Raw genomic sequence first — 18179 nt, 5'->3', positions numbered from 1 at the left:
TAAGATAAATAAAAAAGAATCCTGCTGGAAAAATTTGTCCTTCAAATTTGTATTTCCAAGAAATTATATATATAAATAAATTTCATTTTATTTTATATATAAAAAATTAAAATTAAAATTAAAATTGGGAGGTTGGGCCATGACCCCCGACCTACCCTCGAAGGCACGTTGCCTTAGCAGTGCAAGCTACCAAGGCAACGTGAGTTGTTGAGGTAGCTCACTTCCCTAGGGAAAGTCGAGTGAGCCCTTTCGGGCTATGATCGTGTGTTTTTTTAATTTAAAAAAAATATAAATGTTTTTTTTTTTTTTTTTTTTGTTTTACTTTTAATTTATATGTTATATTTTTAAATACTAAATGTTCAATATAGTTTTTTTAATTAAATATGTTTCATTTTAATTATTAAGATTTTTGTTTATATAGTTTTTTGTAAATGTGTTTAAAAATTAAATAGTTCAAATGAGAATTATGTTATTTTGTTTAAATAAAAATTTGAATTCTTATCAAATTATTAATGGAAAAATGATCGTCGTCTTTGCACATAGTATATTGATTAGTTGAAATGAAATTTTGAATTGTCCAATGTTAAGGTTAGGGAGAAAATGAATCTGTGAACTAGGGTTTTATTAGAATATATTTGGATTGAATTTACAATTTGTCCTTCAAAATCCTTGTCATTTTATTCCTTAAAATAAATAAAAAAGAATCCTTCAAATCTGTATTTCCAAGAAATTTTATATATATATATATATATATATATATATATATATATATATATATATATATATATATATAAATAAATTTCATTTTATTTTATATATAAAAAATTAAAATTGGGAGGTTGGGCCATGACCCCCGACCTACCCTCGAAGGCACGTTGCCTTAGCAGTGCAAGCTACCAAGGCAACGTGAGTTGTTGAGGTAGCTCACTTCCCTAGGGAAAGTCGAGTGAGCCCTTTCGGGCTATGATCGTGTGTTTTTTTAATTTAAAAAAAATATAAATGTTTTTTTTTTTTTTTTTTTTGTTTTACTTTTAATTTATATGTTATATTTTTAAATACTAAATGTTCAATATAGTTTTTTTAATTAAATATGTTTCATTTTAATTATTAAGATTTTTGTTTATATAGTTTTTTGTAAATGTGTTTAAAAATTAAATAGTTCAAATGAGAATTATGTTATTTTGTTTAAATAAAAATTTGAATTCTTATCAAATTATTAATGGAAAAATGATAATCGTCTTTGCACATAGTATATTGATTAGTTGAAATGAAATTTTGAATTGTCCAATGTTAAGGTTAGGGAGAAAATGAATCTGTGAACTAGGGTTTTATTAGAATATATTTGGATTGAATTTACAATTTGTCCTTCAAAATCCTTCTCATTTTATTCCTTAAAATAAATAAAAAAGAATCCTTCAAATCTGTATTTCCAAGAAATTATATATATATATATATATATATATATATATATATATATATATATATATATATATTTCATTTTATTTTATATATAAAAAATTAAAATTAAAATTAAAATTGGGAGGTTGGACCATGACCCCCGACCTACCCTCGAAGGCACGTTGCCTTAGCAGTGCAAGCTACCAAGGCAACGTGAGTTGTTGAGGTAGCTCACTTCCCTAGGGAAAGTCGAGTGAGCCCTTTCGGGCTATGATCGTGTGTTTTTTTAATTTAAAAAAAAATATAAATTTTTTTTTTTTTTTTTTTGGTTTTACTTTTAATTTATATGTTATATTTTTAAATACTAAATGTTCAATATAGTTTTTTTAATTAAATATGTTTCATTTTAATTATTAAGATTTTTGTTTATATAGTTTTTTGTAAATGTGTTTAAAAATTAAATAGTTCAAATGAGAATTATGTTATTTTGTTTAAATAAAAATTTGAATTCTTATCAAATTATTAATGGAAAAATGATCGTCGTCTTTGCACATAGTATATTGATTAGTTGAAATGAAATTTTGAATTGTCCAATGTTAAGGTTAGGGAGAAAATGAATCTGTGAACTAGGGTTTTATTAGAATATATTTGGATTGAATTTACAATTTGTCCTTCAAAATCCTTCTCATTTTATTCCTTAAAATAAATAAAAAAGAATCCTTCAAATCTGTATTTCCAAGAAATTTTATATATATATATATATATATATATATATATATATATATATATATATTTCATTTTATTTTATATATAAAAAATTAAAATTAAAATTAAAATTAAAATTAAAATTGGGAGGTTGGGCCATGACCCCCGACCTACCCTCGAAGGCACGTTGCCTTAGCAGTGCAAGCTACCAAGGCAACGTGAGTTGCTGAGGTAGCTCACTTCCCTAGGGAAAGTCGAGTGAGCCCTTTAGGAAAGTCAAGTGAGCCCTTTCGGGCTATGATCGTGTGTTTTTTTAATTTAAAAAAAAATATAAATGTTTTTCTTATTTTTTTTGGTTTTACTTTTAATTTATATGTTATATTTTTAAATACTAAATGTTCAGTATAGTTTTTTTAATTAAATATGTTTCATTTTAATTATTAAGATTTTTGTTTATATAGTTTTTTGTAAATGTGTTTAAAAATTAAATAGTTCAAATGAGAATTATGTTATTTTGTTTAAATAAAAATTTGAATTCTTATCAAATTATTAATGGAAAAATGATCGTCGTCTTTGCACATAGTATATTGATTAGTTGAAATGAAATTTTGAATTGTCCAATGTTAAGGTTAGCCTAAATTAAATTTGATCACGATTTCTAAATGGAGACCTTGTAATTAGGATTGCAATGATTAAATGTCATCTGTTCTAGAGAAGTGTAATACTTAGATGCAACAACTTAAACCTAATAAACGTTCCTATTGGTCAAACTATACTTCATAAAATGGATGATTTTAACTGTGTCTTGGAAATCTATGTTTCCTCCTTGTGTTTACCCTTAGTCAAATGATGTTTCTTTCAAGATGGTTCTTTTCTTGTAAGTTGTTTAGTTGGCCAACTAGGACGTACACCAGAGGTTTTCATTTGTGTTCTCTTTTATGACGTCTGTCTATTTCCGAATATTATGATGAGATTGTGTTTTGAAAAGTTGCATTTATGAGTTTTTCTATGTGGTGCATCTACGTTACTTGGGTTGGGAGAACCAACTTATTTTCGGATTGCCTATTAAGGAATCGAGTTCGATCATTACGGGTGTTGTGGTATGGGACACAATTGTGATTGTATGCTTCAAAGAGATGGTCTAGGTGCATGTCTTTGGGAGTGGCTTGCAGTAGGGGTTTGGGACCCAAAGTGGTTAGTGCCAAGGTAACCTATTGTAAGTTACGTAATAAGTGATAATCTAGTAATTAATATTTTGGGAAACACACTAAAAAGATAAGTTAGAGATATTGTCTTGCCCATGCCTTGAGTGCTTGTATAGACTAAGGATGGAAATCAGATGACAATATGATTGGCTTGCCTCATCTTCTTGAGAGGGTATTCTAGTTCTGCATGTGTCATGTTGAGGGTTTGAGGTTCAGAATAACCAATCTAGGGTAACTCAACACTTGAGGATCCGAGGTCTTTTGAGAGATCAGTCCAAGGTAACTCAAGTAATTTGAACATTTGATGACACTCCCTAGAATGTAGCCCAAGTCTCCTCCACAGGTTTTATATTTTCCTTTGGTGGTGTAGCTATTGGTGTGGTACTTATCATTGTATGTATTTAATGTTGTTATTTACTTTCATTGATGATGGTTGGTGATATGTGGTTGATTTACTTTTGACATGTGGCTTTTGACTTGAGGTGGATATCTTTCGTTGACTTTATCTTGTGACTTTGGTATTCAATTTATACTTAGTATATGTATGTTGTTTTGTTATGTGATGTTGGTTTTGGATTGAGTGTTCATTCTATTTGGATTATCTTTTCTAAAGTAGATTGTTTACCCTTGAGGTAGATTTGGCTATTAGGATTCCTTGCCTAGGAATATTTTGTGATTGATTAACCGTTTGTAGATTGTTCATTATCCTCTATGCACAGTGGGAGTGGAAGCCTAACTAGGTAACCACACGGTCGGGAGGTAGTATCTTCTTACCATTTGGGTCCCCCTCACGTTGCCAACTGTTGGATGATCGATGATGTAGTTGTACCTTTATCATTCTTATCTCAAAGACTTCTGTTCAGTTGATGTATATATGTTATCATGTATTTGGGTGTATTGTCTCTATTCTCACATACCCTATGTGTAGTGGATGTTATTTATTGGATTCTTTCATTATATTAGTTGTACTTACGAATTTTCTTATGAGATTGTGTACCTGTTACTTCTTTATGATCGCAAGGCATTGTACTCGAAACTTAAACTAATTAATATAAACTTCTTAACGTGACTCAATGTGAAGGAACCCTTGAGGAATTGAAACAGCGTTTGTAATTGCTTATGTGTACTTGATGTGTATGTTTATATTGCTTCCGCATTAATGCTATCTTGATGTTGTTTAATCTTTTTTTCTAAATAGTTCAGTAACATTGTTATATGTTAGGTTTATGTCTCTTGGGTTCCCAAGCGGGGCATTACATCTGAAGTATGTCAACTCCTTCCTCACGAAGCTAGATTTCTTCAAGTTGATACAAAGGCCTTGCTTTCTCAGTTAGATGAGAACCTACTATAATTGCACAAGACGATCTTCCCTTGTTTTGTCAAACACAAAATATCATCAAGATAGAAAACCAACAACTTACGAAGAAATAGCTTTGAACCTCATTCATCAACCTATGCTCATCCATTGACCCAATGGTATCAACATCTATTTATACAAGCCTTCCTTTGTTTTGAATAGGATCTTCTACTCATCTCCCTCGTGGATCTTGATCTTAAATAACCTCCTCTTAAGAATTATCTCGGAAATGTCTCATGCTCTCCTCATGCAATCCATTAGGTCATCCATGCATATGGAATTTTAGAAACATATTCCTAGTGGTAATTTTATGGATTGCATTGAATTTATGCACATTTTCCATTATGCACCTTTGGCACAAGTATGGTGAGAACTACAAATAGACTCTCTCTAATCAGACGTCATTACATTTATTCAACCTATTTGTCCAATTGTAACTCATTTTAGGGTATTTTTGTGGTTTTGTATTTGGTTGACACCTATGATCATGTTCTTGTAGTGTGAGATGTTGTATATCAGTAGCAATCCATCTAATTTATGTACCAATCATTAAACTTATTGAGCAACATAGCAACTGTAGGCTTTTCAAAGAGATGCAATTCCTTTTGCTCCCATATTAGGGTGTTATGTTGTAAATTTGCACCCTTGTATAATTTACCATCATCTAATGCTCCTACTTTAGCCAAAAAACAAAATTCCATGTAAGCCTCCACATCCCTTTGTTTGGCCTTGTCCTCTTCCTATCGGATTCTTGGCCACACGACCTAATCGGCACAACACGTGTGTGTGCCATGAAGACATCCATGCAGCACACATTTGTCCCACATGTTTGTAAACGTGCTATGAGTCGTTGAGACGTTTCAACTGCCACCCATGCCTCCTACCTCTGCCCACCTACATTGAGAATTCCTCTAGCGGCTTTGAATTTCATCTTGGAGCTTCCTTTAGTCTATCTTGATTACATTTCGCTTCTTCCACACGCTTTGGCTCTCCTTCTTACCATTTATTCACTCTCTCTCCATCTTGACAACATTTTTTACTCCTTGAACATATTATTGTATTGAGACAGCTTACACCATCTTGGCTTTATCGTTTTCCATCATTTTGCCTTCATTCCATTAGTCTCCAACTTTGTGATTTTGAAGGGAAGTCTCCTCACACTATATCCTATTTTATGTTGTGATAGCATATCATAGTCCTTCATCTTAATCTTGTAATACGTTGTCTTTATCATTTTATATATTTAACTTTCCAGTTATCTATTACCATTATCTCGTGTTCGATTGTTGTGGAGGTGGAAACTCGTTGCCAAGTTTTAGTCTTACCCTTTAAAGTTTGAAGACTTTGGTATGAAAGTGAGTGTGTGTCTAAGAGTGATGTCTAAGTATCCTTTAGGTACTTCTCATCTTTCCCGAGTCTCAATTTCTTTGCTTTCTGAGTCTCCTAATCATGTTGTGCGGGAATTTTGTTTTTTCGAAGCGGAAGGGGTCTAGGTGATCTAGGCATGGTTGGGATATTTTTTGGCATCTTTCCAATGAGAAGTAAGTGATTCATGTTTCACAATCTGCTATTTGGCCCTAACCTTCCATGTCCCATGGATTCTGAGCTTTTGAGCTGATTTTCCCCTTGAGTGAACTATATCGAGTGCGTATTTGAAGGATGGAGCCATGAAAGTGATTAACAAGCTATAAATATGGTTATGTCATGCTAGAAAGGCCTACGAAGCTATGGATCGAAGCCAAAATGAATCGCATTCAAATTTGTGAAGGTATAATCAAGTGCTACGAGGGAACACGGGTCTATGGGTTTTCTCCGACGTACTCATGAAAGTGAAGTTGTTTTGTTCTGCTTCCGAAGTTGTGTAAACTTGACCCAAATCTCAATCCCAATGATCAAATAGTGTTAATATGATGCTGGATGGATCATTTAGGGCTCATAATCAGTAAGGCGTGCTCAACATCTAGCTTCGAGGTCATCTGATTGAGGTGAAAGAATGAAGTGCTGCTAGCTGTGCTCCAGTTCGGGAAATGATGCTGAAAGAGGGGTTTCCATCCCAAGGCAATGAAGAAGGCCACTTCTCCGGAGGCTTTGAGAATAGAAAGTCAAGTTACTCTAAAATGTGAATATCCTTCGGAGATGCTCTAAAGATACTTCCAGAAAAGTTAGTGATGGAAATACAACCCCGATATAAAGGAGATGCAATGTTAAAAGCTTTAGGTGGAAAGTGAAGGGATGAAGTGCACAAGCCATTTGAGGATCACTCCTCGTGTTGCGATCCCAAATAGGAGGAAAATGGGTTTGCGGAAAAGCTAAGTTTCTCTCTCTCTCCCAAATGTGTTAATATTATCAAGTATATCTGCATTCCAGATTCTAAGGCGAAGTAAGGCACTTCCTGTAAAGTTAAAGCCTTTGTGTTGTTAAGTGATTCTTAGTCATATCACTTAAGTAAAGTGATAGAGCTTTTGGGAATTTGGTATTTTACATGTAAATGAATGAAAAGTTTAAATAGCCATTACTCAGGGAATTAAATGCAAATATGCCGTTAAAATCGTTGGCCAAACTTAATTTCATTCGTGTGGCGCCAACATTCTAATTCCTATACCTATTTCATTGGAATTGCTTGCAATTGGTTTCTTCAAGTATATTTAAATGACTATTTATCGAGAACTCTATCCTGTGCAATCATAGCGAATGGAAATCAGAGCTGTTGGTTATGATAAGTTAATTGGCCTAGAGAGTGAGTTAAAAGAGCTTACAGGCACATCTTTCAAATTCTACGATTTGGGTGATCTTCATAGAAGACTTAACTCTCAACCCATTCACCCAATCACTTAGAAACTTAAAGAGAGCGGATTGGTTGAAGAAGCTGGTTTTCCTATGGCAGTTCATGCACCTGAGTTAGTGAAGGAATGCATCAAGAGATACAACCCGAAAACAAAGCAGATTTTTATTTCTTGACCAATTTATTCTCATTTCGATCAACAAGGCACTGATGCAGTCCGCATTTGGAATTCCTGGAAGGAACAGTATTGTGATGTCAATTTCGGCTCCTCTACATCTATGTTCAATGAGAAGAAGACCCTCAGACAGGAAGACATGCAGAGGACATGGTTCTAGACTGCTTGCTCAAAGAAGAGTAAAATGTTGAAGACCTTGTTCGGCACAAATTTGAAAAAAGAAATAGTGGATATCCTCACTCCTCAGATTGAAAGGAAAAGAGATTTTGGAGTTCATCGAGCACCATTTCTTCCAAGTACAAGCAATATGTGTTGAGGATATGTAGATCGACTAGGCATAGATTATTTGTTATGAGCTCGCCTCGTGGTTGAATTTGGCTAGAGGATTCAAGCAATTTTACATGTCCTAATATCTTATCTATGCCTTGGCAACTCACCACTTGTGGCCTGACCTCCCTAACATCCTGAACTACGATGAGCACACCAAAGTATATGAATTTTACCCACATCTGCAGCTACAAAGAAGTTATGAGGAGTATGTGGCTGTTAATGATGCCTTCACAATGAGGCTATGCCGAGAATTGCAAGGATGCCCTGAAAGGAGATTTTCACTAGAGGCAATTTTGGCCATAAGCCAATTCGAATGCTCATTCATTCAGTTTTCGAGTTTCTCCTATTTGCGAATATGAGCTTACGATGGCTTTCCTAAGAGGTTGTCAAGATATCTAGAAGATAAAGCAGTTCTAGTCGAATTGTGTCGACAAATCCTTGAGGTGAACACCCTGTGTTCTAATGTGAAGAAGATAGCTAAGATTCCCTTCCCTATAGTGGTTGGCCCATATTCATGTGCTTCTAGATCAGATGCTCTAAATTTGGTGAAGAGCTTTGAGGACAAAATTAAATTGTTAGACAATGAGGTACTTAGGCCTCAATATGATCCAGTTAACTTTGTAAGGGATCACTTGAAGTTGGGATATTCCTACAGGCATGTTCCAGATATTGAAGACTTTTGGTCCAGGTGTCTTAATGAGTACCAAACTCGGGAGAGGTTTTGGTCGATGAGATTAAATTGTGTAACGATTTTCTTGATGTTTCTGACCTTGTAGATGATGGAGCATACATGCACCCCACATCCTACGAGAAGATCAAAGGCACCCCAATTTTGTCTACCCCACCTGTAGGTCTAGTCATTAACACTATGGAGGTTCTTATGCAGGGAATAATCAAGAGTACAAATAAACGGGTGAAATGGACTCGAGCAAGGAAGAAAAGGACCAGGAGCATTGGTTCTATGTGTGGAGTATTAGTTGGAGTCGCCCAGTCAATCGCAACAACAACCACCACAACTACTACATCGACATCTGGAGGGCCATTATAGTCCATTGGACAAGGTGGAGACCAAACTCTAGAGAAGAATCTGCCAAAACACTCCTACCTGCGGAGCTGGCTCTCTTTCGAACACTGGGAAAGTTGGGGAGAAGCAAGATGATAAGGATGAGGAAAGAACAAGAAAAACCAGTGGCCAAGCCATCTGCCCCTATTCAAATCATCAATTTGGATGGTGACACTAACCCCATGGATGGCCAGGAACAAGATGCATCTCACCAAGGGGATACCTTAGCCCTTTCGGTAACTAAGGTCGCGACCTTCCTTGTTGCTTCTCAGAGCAAGCCAACTCCCTTAATTTCAAGGAAGCTATTCGATCCCATTGCCTTGCAATTTGCTATCAGTGTGCTCTTTACAGAGTCATGGCTTGAAGAGACCATTGATAGGAAGAAGAGGAGATATGAGGAAGCAACTCCATCGGAGGACTTGATCACACAAGTCACTTCCTCTCAGCCATCCAAGAAGTTGAAGAAGCAGAAGACAATTGTTGCACTGGCTACTTATTCAACAACTGGCCATATGCTAGTAGAGATCGCTGAGCCACAAAAGGAAGGCAGATCTCATGAGCTTTCAAAGGATGATTTCCAGATCAGAATGGTAGATCTTGGCATCCTAGTTCATGAATCCATGGTGAACATGTGTAAGTCTACCAATGAGAAAATCGAAGATGAGCTAGAAGAGGTTAGAGTAGAAAAGGAAATATTGAAGGCCTCGAACATAGAATTAGTGTAGTACATAACGTTTGCACTCGGGAGCACTTCTTCGAGTCAATTTGACCCACCCGAATGCAAAGGAGAACAAAAATCTACTCCTAAAGCTGTAACAAGAAAGGCAATTTGGGTAGGTAGGCCAAGCGTGGGTAGATCAAATCAAAGCTCAAGGTCCCCCACTGGTTGAAAACTTGGGAAGCCTAGTATTGGATGCTCACAAGCTCAAGGAAGCAGTTTCAAATCATCAGACAACCATACAAAAGGCAGCAGACAAGCTGACAGAGCAATTGGCCCTTCTATAAGAAGTAATTGACATGAAGACAAATGTGGCCAGTACTCATGGGATTCTGAAGACGCCTAGAGTCATTGTTTCACTAGAAAAAATCCTTGGATTTTGTTATAGAAAGCTCTATGAGGTATGCAAATGAGCTCAAGGATGTACACGACCTAGTGCAAAAGGTCATTGAGAAGTTCCAATATTTGAAGATATTGCACACAGAGTCCTTTGTATCCACTAATGGCAAGCTTGTGGATATTGAGAGAATGAAATCAAAGTTGTTGGCATTTATTGATGAAGTAGTTGACCCACTCAACTTCCAAGTGTCCAAGATCTAGGATCTCTCAGCAGCAGACGCGATCATGAGGAGAGAATCAGAAAAGTTCCAGTCAAGGGTGGCCAGAATAGATGAATTGACAGAGATGTGCGACTATTGGATGGTTCAAGCTAACAACATCATCATTCTAGATGTCGAAGAACTGGACATAGTAACTGACGCCATAAAAGCCTATAGAGCCAAATCAGTTACTCCTAAGAAGACATAATGTTCAGATGCTTTTCCAGACATCTGACATTCTTCCCCTTCTCTCTCTTTGTAACCATTTATGGCATTTTGTCAATCTCTATAACAGACAATGATTTAAGCTTGTCCTATTTTTTGTTTATTCTATTCAGAGATGCTCTGCGAAGCAATCATCCAGTGTAATCGGTCATTTTAAGAAGGCCTATAAATGTAACCTTTTGAGATGTTAATCAGATCGACAAAACTACTTTTGGGCAAACCCCTGTAGTTGGGACTACTGTGTGTGACTTTGAGTCCTTTTCAAGTTTTGTTGTTAATTAAGTTTCAGTATAGTGTATGGAATGAATGTGCTAACATTGAAGATTGAATGAATGTGAATGAACTTGGTTTTGTTTCCTTTGTTCAATAGATTGTATGTCTTATTTCTTCAGCATAAGCATCTCTTTTGTTCTTTGTGTTGTACGCAATAGTTTGTGTGTTTAGTATAGTTCATTCCATAAGGAACCTAAAAATTGATGTGTGATAGTTGAGAGATAGACAAATTGGGTGTTGTCAAAACATTAGCTAAATATGTAATCCGAGAATTACTTATTTTGTCATCCATTTCTTTCTTCCTACTATCGTAGCTGGTTATGCATATTTTCATTCAATGCATTGTAGGTTAGAATAGATTGCATGTTGTAAGTTAGCCCCCCTTTCAATTTCCTAAGATGTTTAAAGTGTTGAGCAACTTGGTATTTGCCTCTTTTGCTCTTTGGTTAAGAGTATAACCCTAAAACCCAAAATATAAAATTCATTGCATATCTCGCATTCAAAAGGGAGTTGTACCTTTCAATTCAGGGGTCTTTGATAGATAACTACACTAACCTATTTTGTTGTTAACATCTTTGTCCTCCATAAGCCATTGGGCAAGTTAGGAGTCAAGGTATAAACCAAAAAGATAAGGAAGACAAATTGTTAACCAACAAAACTCCAAAGAAGGGACTTGGCTAAGGCAAGTCACAAACCAACCACCCAATACTATTATTGTTTTTATGTGTGCAGGTTTGTTGGAAAGGGAAGTGGAGCAGCTAATCAATCTAGTCAATGTCTCCCAGTGCAAATCTTTTCGTGTCTTCTATTCTCTTGTATTGTCTTTATTTTCATAGCATAGTTGTGTTGTGACCTTTTCACACATTGCTCCATTGCAAATGGGGATCCCCTCTTTTTGTTGGATAAGTTAAGTCTTTAGCCAATTAGTGTTGTCCCATGACCCTAAACTATATTGCTGTTTTATCTTAAGTTTGAACTGGCTAATCTAGATGACAAGTGTTGTCTTCCGTTGGCTCCTAGATTGGATACTTTTTGTGTTTGGCCAAGAGCAATAGCAAATTAATCTTCAAGAAAGGGTACCAGTGAAATTTTGAACATTTTGACATATAGAAATTTATATTTTTAGTATGTCTAAATTTAGTAATCCCATTGTGTCCTCTTTTGTCCTAATTTCATATTTAAATAAACTTACTATTTATAGTAAGTCTAGATTTGGAGTCAGGTGACAACTGGCAGAAGACAAGCAAAAAGGGGTATCCACTTTGATCTTCAGAAAATGCAGCCTAGAAAAAACACCTAAAAATGGATAAGTCTGAAGATCATTCTTGAAAAGGCACCTCAAAGTGAAAAGCACAAAAAGGCATGAAAAATCTCTATGAGAAATTATTTATTGTGGACACTCAAATAAAAGTTTGAAGAAAACGGACAAGTGTTGGCCATGTGTGGATCCAAGGAACATGGAAAGGTGCAAAAAAAGCTAAGTTATGAAAAGTCCTTCAGCCCACTAAAGTGCACCCAAAGTAGAAATGGAGAAAATTGATAATAATGACTATCGATAAAATGAATATGGAAGAACGGAAAATATGACCAAATGTAATGAAAATCCTTGACCAAGCTCAAGTAGCACCCAAGAGCACTAATATTACAATGTCAAGGAATTTCCTTGAAAGGCAAAAATCCTTCACATGGTCAAATCTGCACTGAGGAACACCAAACCATGAGGCAAATAATTTTCTTAAAGTTCCAAAAATTCCTCATCATGTGCTAAACGGGCTCATGAGCGCTAGTTTTGGCAAGGCATAGAATATTTCCAAAACTGCAAAAATCCTTCACTAAGTTGAATGTACGCTCAAGAGCACTAGCCTACATGGCTAAGGAAATTTCGAAGGGAAAAGAAATCTATGGCAAGGCTCAATTTGTGCCTAGCAGCACTATTCTTCAGATGGCCAAGGAATTTTGCAAAGTCTCAAACATCCTCAATGAGGTATCATTTCTGCTCCTAGTTGTTGATTCTACATGTAATGTTCTGTTTTTAGCAGTGCCAGTGGTTGAGTTGTTAGCCCATCATTGCAACCCTTGTGGGCCAATGTTATGGTTTGAAGGTCTCTAGTTTGAGTTGTTACCATTGGGAGAGGTGACATTACTTCTCTTTAGTAATATTTGGGATCAAGATGCTGCCTCTGCATTTTCCATTGACTTGTTTTGAGAGACTTACTATTTATAGTAAGTCAATTTTGGACAATTACCACTTTTGGAGTTGACCACTTGGAGAAATTTAATAAGCTAATTCCATGATTATTTAGTTATTAATTAAGTTGTACTTAATTAGTAATAATGTTAATCGATTATTATATAGTTTTCGCGCTAAGTTCATTTAATGAATATTTTATGAAGTTTGAATTATGGCTCCTAGTATTGGAGGGGCTCATAATTAATATCATATTCAAAATTCAACAAGAGCAATTGCACTTTAAGTTATGTGAGGTGTATTGCTGAAGCTTCGTGATCAATCTCTATGGAAAATATATAAAGGAAAAAAGCCAAAATTAACCCATTCTATGCATTCTTGTTTATTGAAATTGGTAAAGAGAATATTGGTGACAAGGTTTTCAGAATTTGACACTTGAAAGAATGGAGTTCTTCATAATTTTTTCCAATCAGAGATGGCAAAGACCCATCAATTTTTGCTGCTAGCTATGGCTTCATTCAGGAGCCATGATTGTGTCAAGTGGTGGTGAGTTCTGGAGGTATTTACAACAGTTTGTTATCAGATTCTTTGCAGAGAATAAAAGGGACAGCTAATAATCATATCACAGTCTCTAAGACCAGAGTTTGGGGTTTATCAAGGCAACCGCACTATTATAGAGAATTCGTGTGAGCCATAGAAGGTGACCCCAAGCATTTTAGGTGGCATGTGTGGGATTTCAAACAACAATTTGGTCTCTAACTTAGCCACCTAGAGGGTTCCTTCCATCGTGGCAAGCTGCAATCAATTTGGATTAATAATTCAAGGCTACTGTATATCAGGTTACTTCATTGTTGATAGTTTCAGGTCTTAGTATCAATAAATGAAATTGTATTTCAATCCGATGGCATGGCAATAAAATTAAAATACTTGTGCATTGTTTTGCTATAGTTAGTTTGTTTCCATGCATTGCTCTTATATATTGAAAAACCACAAAAATAGCATATTCAAAACCACCAAAAAAACATACAAATATGATGAAAATTGAATAGGGGTAGAACTAATAGGGTTCTTACACTACATGCTCATGGAAAATATGTTTAGAATAAAGAATCCTCCAACCTTGTTAGAATGTGTTGATTCACTGTTGTCATGGAATGGTGTTCAGGTTTTGAAGATTTATTACCAATGTACTGCACCTAGTCTGATCCGTTCTTCCAAACTGGCTTGTTAACTTTGTCACCCTTCAATTTAGTCTGCCAAAGGGCAGGAATGATTAATCACACGACCTTTGGATAAGGATGAATTCCGCATAGTTTGAGAATGGCCAAAGTGTATGTATATGAACTGTATGGGTAAACTGGGTGTTGATCATGTAGGTGGGATGTGTACTGTGGAGTGGAGGTGATGGATGGACCATACGGTGTTGAGACGTACAATGAAGTGAGGAGATGGAAGGAGGTGATGTTGGCGTCTGTACTGAGATGGAGGATGGTACTTGTGGGTCGATGGTATAGGTAGGGTGAGTATGGTGGGAGGGAAGTGGCATACAATGGGGGAGAAAGGTAGTATAGTATGGCCTTCCAAGGGAGGTCTCCAAAGTGGATGCACAAATGAAGTAAATGAATTAATTGTGCCCAAATGCAAAACACAATGAATGATCTATATTGTATAAATATTTGTCACAGTGCACGCACAATAGAATTCTGAGACAATCGCAAAATTGCTAGTGAATATATATTAATCACCAAATGATAGTATTTGTTTGCATATTACATGTGCATTAGACAAGATCCGAGTAGATACAAGTAGTCATCAAATGACCACTATTAATAGATCGGGCACACGGTGAGATATCCTAGCGATACCTCCAATGACAAAATAGAGTGGTATTGGACCACCGAAACTCCAATGGCAGAATAGGGAGGGTCTTCCACCCCCAATTTGTGCACAAGAATTCTTCAGTCTTCAGCCTCCAGAAATACAAAGAGGAATCAAATCCAATCCATGATTTCTTCAATCTTCTGGTTGTCTTGAGACTTTTGTTGTTCTCCATTTGAAGGAGGAATTCGAGTCTTTTGCTTGTCCATATCTTCTCATATCTGTATGACTTCAACTTGTAGCCACTTATCAATCTCTCACTTCAAACCATTTTTGAAGAGTTTATTGAGTAGAGAAATTCTCTATAATCGTTTAGAGATATGTCCTTCTCCCATCCACCAATCACCCAATCATGCTTGATTTGCTTCAATGACTCGGCCAACTGGGTGTTTGTGATTTGTGATGCTCAGCCCTAGGAGTGAAGATCGTCAAACGGCCTTGTGCCTTCCAAGAGGTTGAGTGTATCTTGTGTCTGTTTGAGGAGCCTTTCTTGACATCTCCTTAGCTCTCTCAACATTTCACTAAAACCATCACTTGGCACCATGATCCAAACTCAATACTCAACATGCTAGCAAGATCTCCAGCTCTAATACCACTATAATGTTTCATTCTAGTTCCCAATTGGAAGTTGCTTCTAGTTCCCGTCAGGAAGTTGTTGGGCATACGTCTGGAAGTTGCTTCTAGTTCCCATCAAGAAGTTGCCTAGTTCATGTCAGAAAATTACATCTAGTTCCTATCAGGAAGTTGCTCGGTTCCAGTCAGGAAGTTGTTTTTGTGTCTTTTGTTCCAGTTCCCAACTAGAAGTTACTTCTAGTTCCCATCAAGAAGCTTCTAGTTCTTGCCAAGAAGTTGCTTCTAGTTCCTATCAGGAAGTTGCTTAGCATGAGATGGAGGTGGTTCGTGTGCGGTGTGCATCATAAAGAGCAGATCAATATGGAGTTTTAATATCCTTCATTATTGAATAAGAGAAGACATCTAATTTCCAGCACATAGAAGTACACCATATAAAAGATACACAAGTGAGTCACAATTTATCATAGAGAGAATATAGTTGCAAACAATTATGGTACTCAAATTTGCAAGATCCAAGAGAACGGAATAGGGTGAGGGAATCCTATTGAAACCGTGATAGCCAAGTAGGGAAGGTCTTGCACTTCCGAAATGGTGAACAATACTGAACTCCAACAGGAATTCGCAATATAATAAAAATTATCCATATTGCATACAAACAACTTCCTACATACCGCACATAAATACCCCTTTGGAGAAAACTCCCGAGGGTTACAAAAGAATGCGGACACGACAAACACCTATGGATAATTAATAAAAATTGGGCCCCTTTATTAAATAATTAAAGTTTCATTTATAATATTATTTAAATTTTGGGACCATTAACTATTTAATGTATTTTATTATATTGAGGACATTACAACCAACTATTACTTGCAATCTTGAATGCTGATTTCTCAATAACAAGAAATAATGGAAAAGCTCCAAAACTGTCCTGCTTTGTGGAAACACCAATGCCAAGGAAATCCGTTTCAAATGTTAAAATCATTCATAGAGAATGATTCACACCCACATACTATAGAATTTCTCTTCCTATACCCAAAGTTTCTCCATGAAATCAGATTTGTGCCCAACAATAGGAGTAAGGATTTTGTTTCAGAAATGTGAGAACTCTTCATCAAGTTTAAACAGCGATAATGAATGCTAGTTATGAACAAACAAGGAATTGCAGAAGGATTTAAAAAATTCAGGAATCTGTCATAGAGGTTAAGGCACACCTGAGAGCGTAAATCGTACACAGGCCAGGAACTGCGCAATGTCAACTACCTTTAGATCATGTCACCTGAATGTTTCTATTCTATGATATACTATCAATAACTTCTTCAGTACAACATCTTGCATTCTTGCTCTTGGTATTTTGATTGATTGTATCACTGAAGTTGTTGTTAAACAAATTGTTTTGTTGCTGGTATTTTAGCATGGTTACTTATCTATGGTTATTATTTTCAATGGAAAATGTTTTCCCTAACTTCATTGTTTTTCTATCACGAGTGATAATGTTTTCTCTAATCTGAAAAATCATTCCCATTAAATCAACCTACCTTGTCTGTACTTGGCAAGAACTATGCTGCCCTGCAGCTCTTGTTTCAATGTCTGCCACAGCAATTAATTGGGGACCGCAATAACCAAGAGGCATCCAATGAATAAATTATTGAAGGTTTCCAAACTATCATGAGTGCTGATATTTCAACCAATAATTTATAAATCCTCAACCAATAGAGAGAAGCGTGTTTTAAATCTTTTAATACTTCAGCATCACTTATGATATCTGATCAAAAAAGAATTGGATAAACATTGACAAGAAGATTTTTCTACTTCATTGATTTCAAGAAAACCTTTAACATATTTACTCGAAGCAAAGATGGGATGTGGGTTGAGGAAATTGGTGCACTAGATGAATACAGAGAGAAAAATTTCATGCTTTATTGTTAAAGTAGAAGCCACATACAAAATTGTCAAAATGTTATAATAGCAATGCTGGTATCAAACTAGGTTTCATATTATTCCCTAAAATCATTGGACTGGATATAAATAAAATAGAAAAGTGGATAAACAAATTTGGTAGTAAAATGCACTTAGCTATGTCGTGAAGTTACTTACATATGCTTTTGATCTCCTTTTAATTGCAAAATCAATTCTCAGTTTAACAGAATGCTTGAAGGAACTTTACCTCCTTTATAAAGAATTATGGATGCAAGTTGGCATCCAGAAAACTGAAGTCTCGATTCTCTCTTGAAAGATATAAAGCACATAAACTTCCTTTTTGAGAGCAAGTTGTTATAGCTAACAACAGAATATGAATATCTTGGTCTTGATTTCAATAATCTATGTTACCAGATTGTTCCCTGGAGGCTTAAAAGTTAGGTTCTATTTGTTACTAATTCTGGTCCTTGTCGAATTCGGTCCAAATTTCACTGCAGACAATCAAATTTGCTCCAAATTCTGTCAGAAGGACCTGAACAGAATTTGGCGGAATTTGTAATGAATTTGATGCCCAGCTGTAAAACCTGGGCTCAATTTGACCTAAAAACTTCTTCTTTTTTGACTTTTTGAAAGTGTTTTTTTGCTTGCCTAATTTGGTCTGTTCAACCCTACAACCCCAAAAGTGACCACTTAAAAGGTCAAAAGGGATGTTTTATATGGCATTTGTGCATTTGTGAATGAAAAAGAAAACTGCTTCCATTGCTAAACTTTCTTATTTGGTTGTCATTGC

The 18179-nt window shown here is 35.7% G+C and overlaps 1 protein-coding gene across 2 annotated transcripts in view; it reads right to left on the bottom strand.

Annotated features, from left to right (window-relative positions):
* Window positions 1–18179, bottom strand: part of LOC149530747 (uncharacterized) — a 47235-nt gene that overhangs the window by 10208 nt on the left and 18848 nt on the right. The gene's annotated exons all lie outside the window — the stretch shown is intronic.

The sequence above is a fragment of the Cupressus sempervirens genome, chromosome 11 (genome assembly GCF_028749045.1).
Source record: "Cupressus sempervirens isolate cs-2001-9-10 chromosome 11, ASM2874904v1, whole genome shotgun sequence".
In the NCBI taxonomy this organism is placed as follows: domain Eukaryota; kingdom Viridiplantae; phylum Streptophyta; class Pinopsida; order Cupressales; family Cupressaceae; genus Cupressus; species Cupressus sempervirens.
This window is presented reverse-complemented; position numbering and strand designations above follow the sequence as displayed.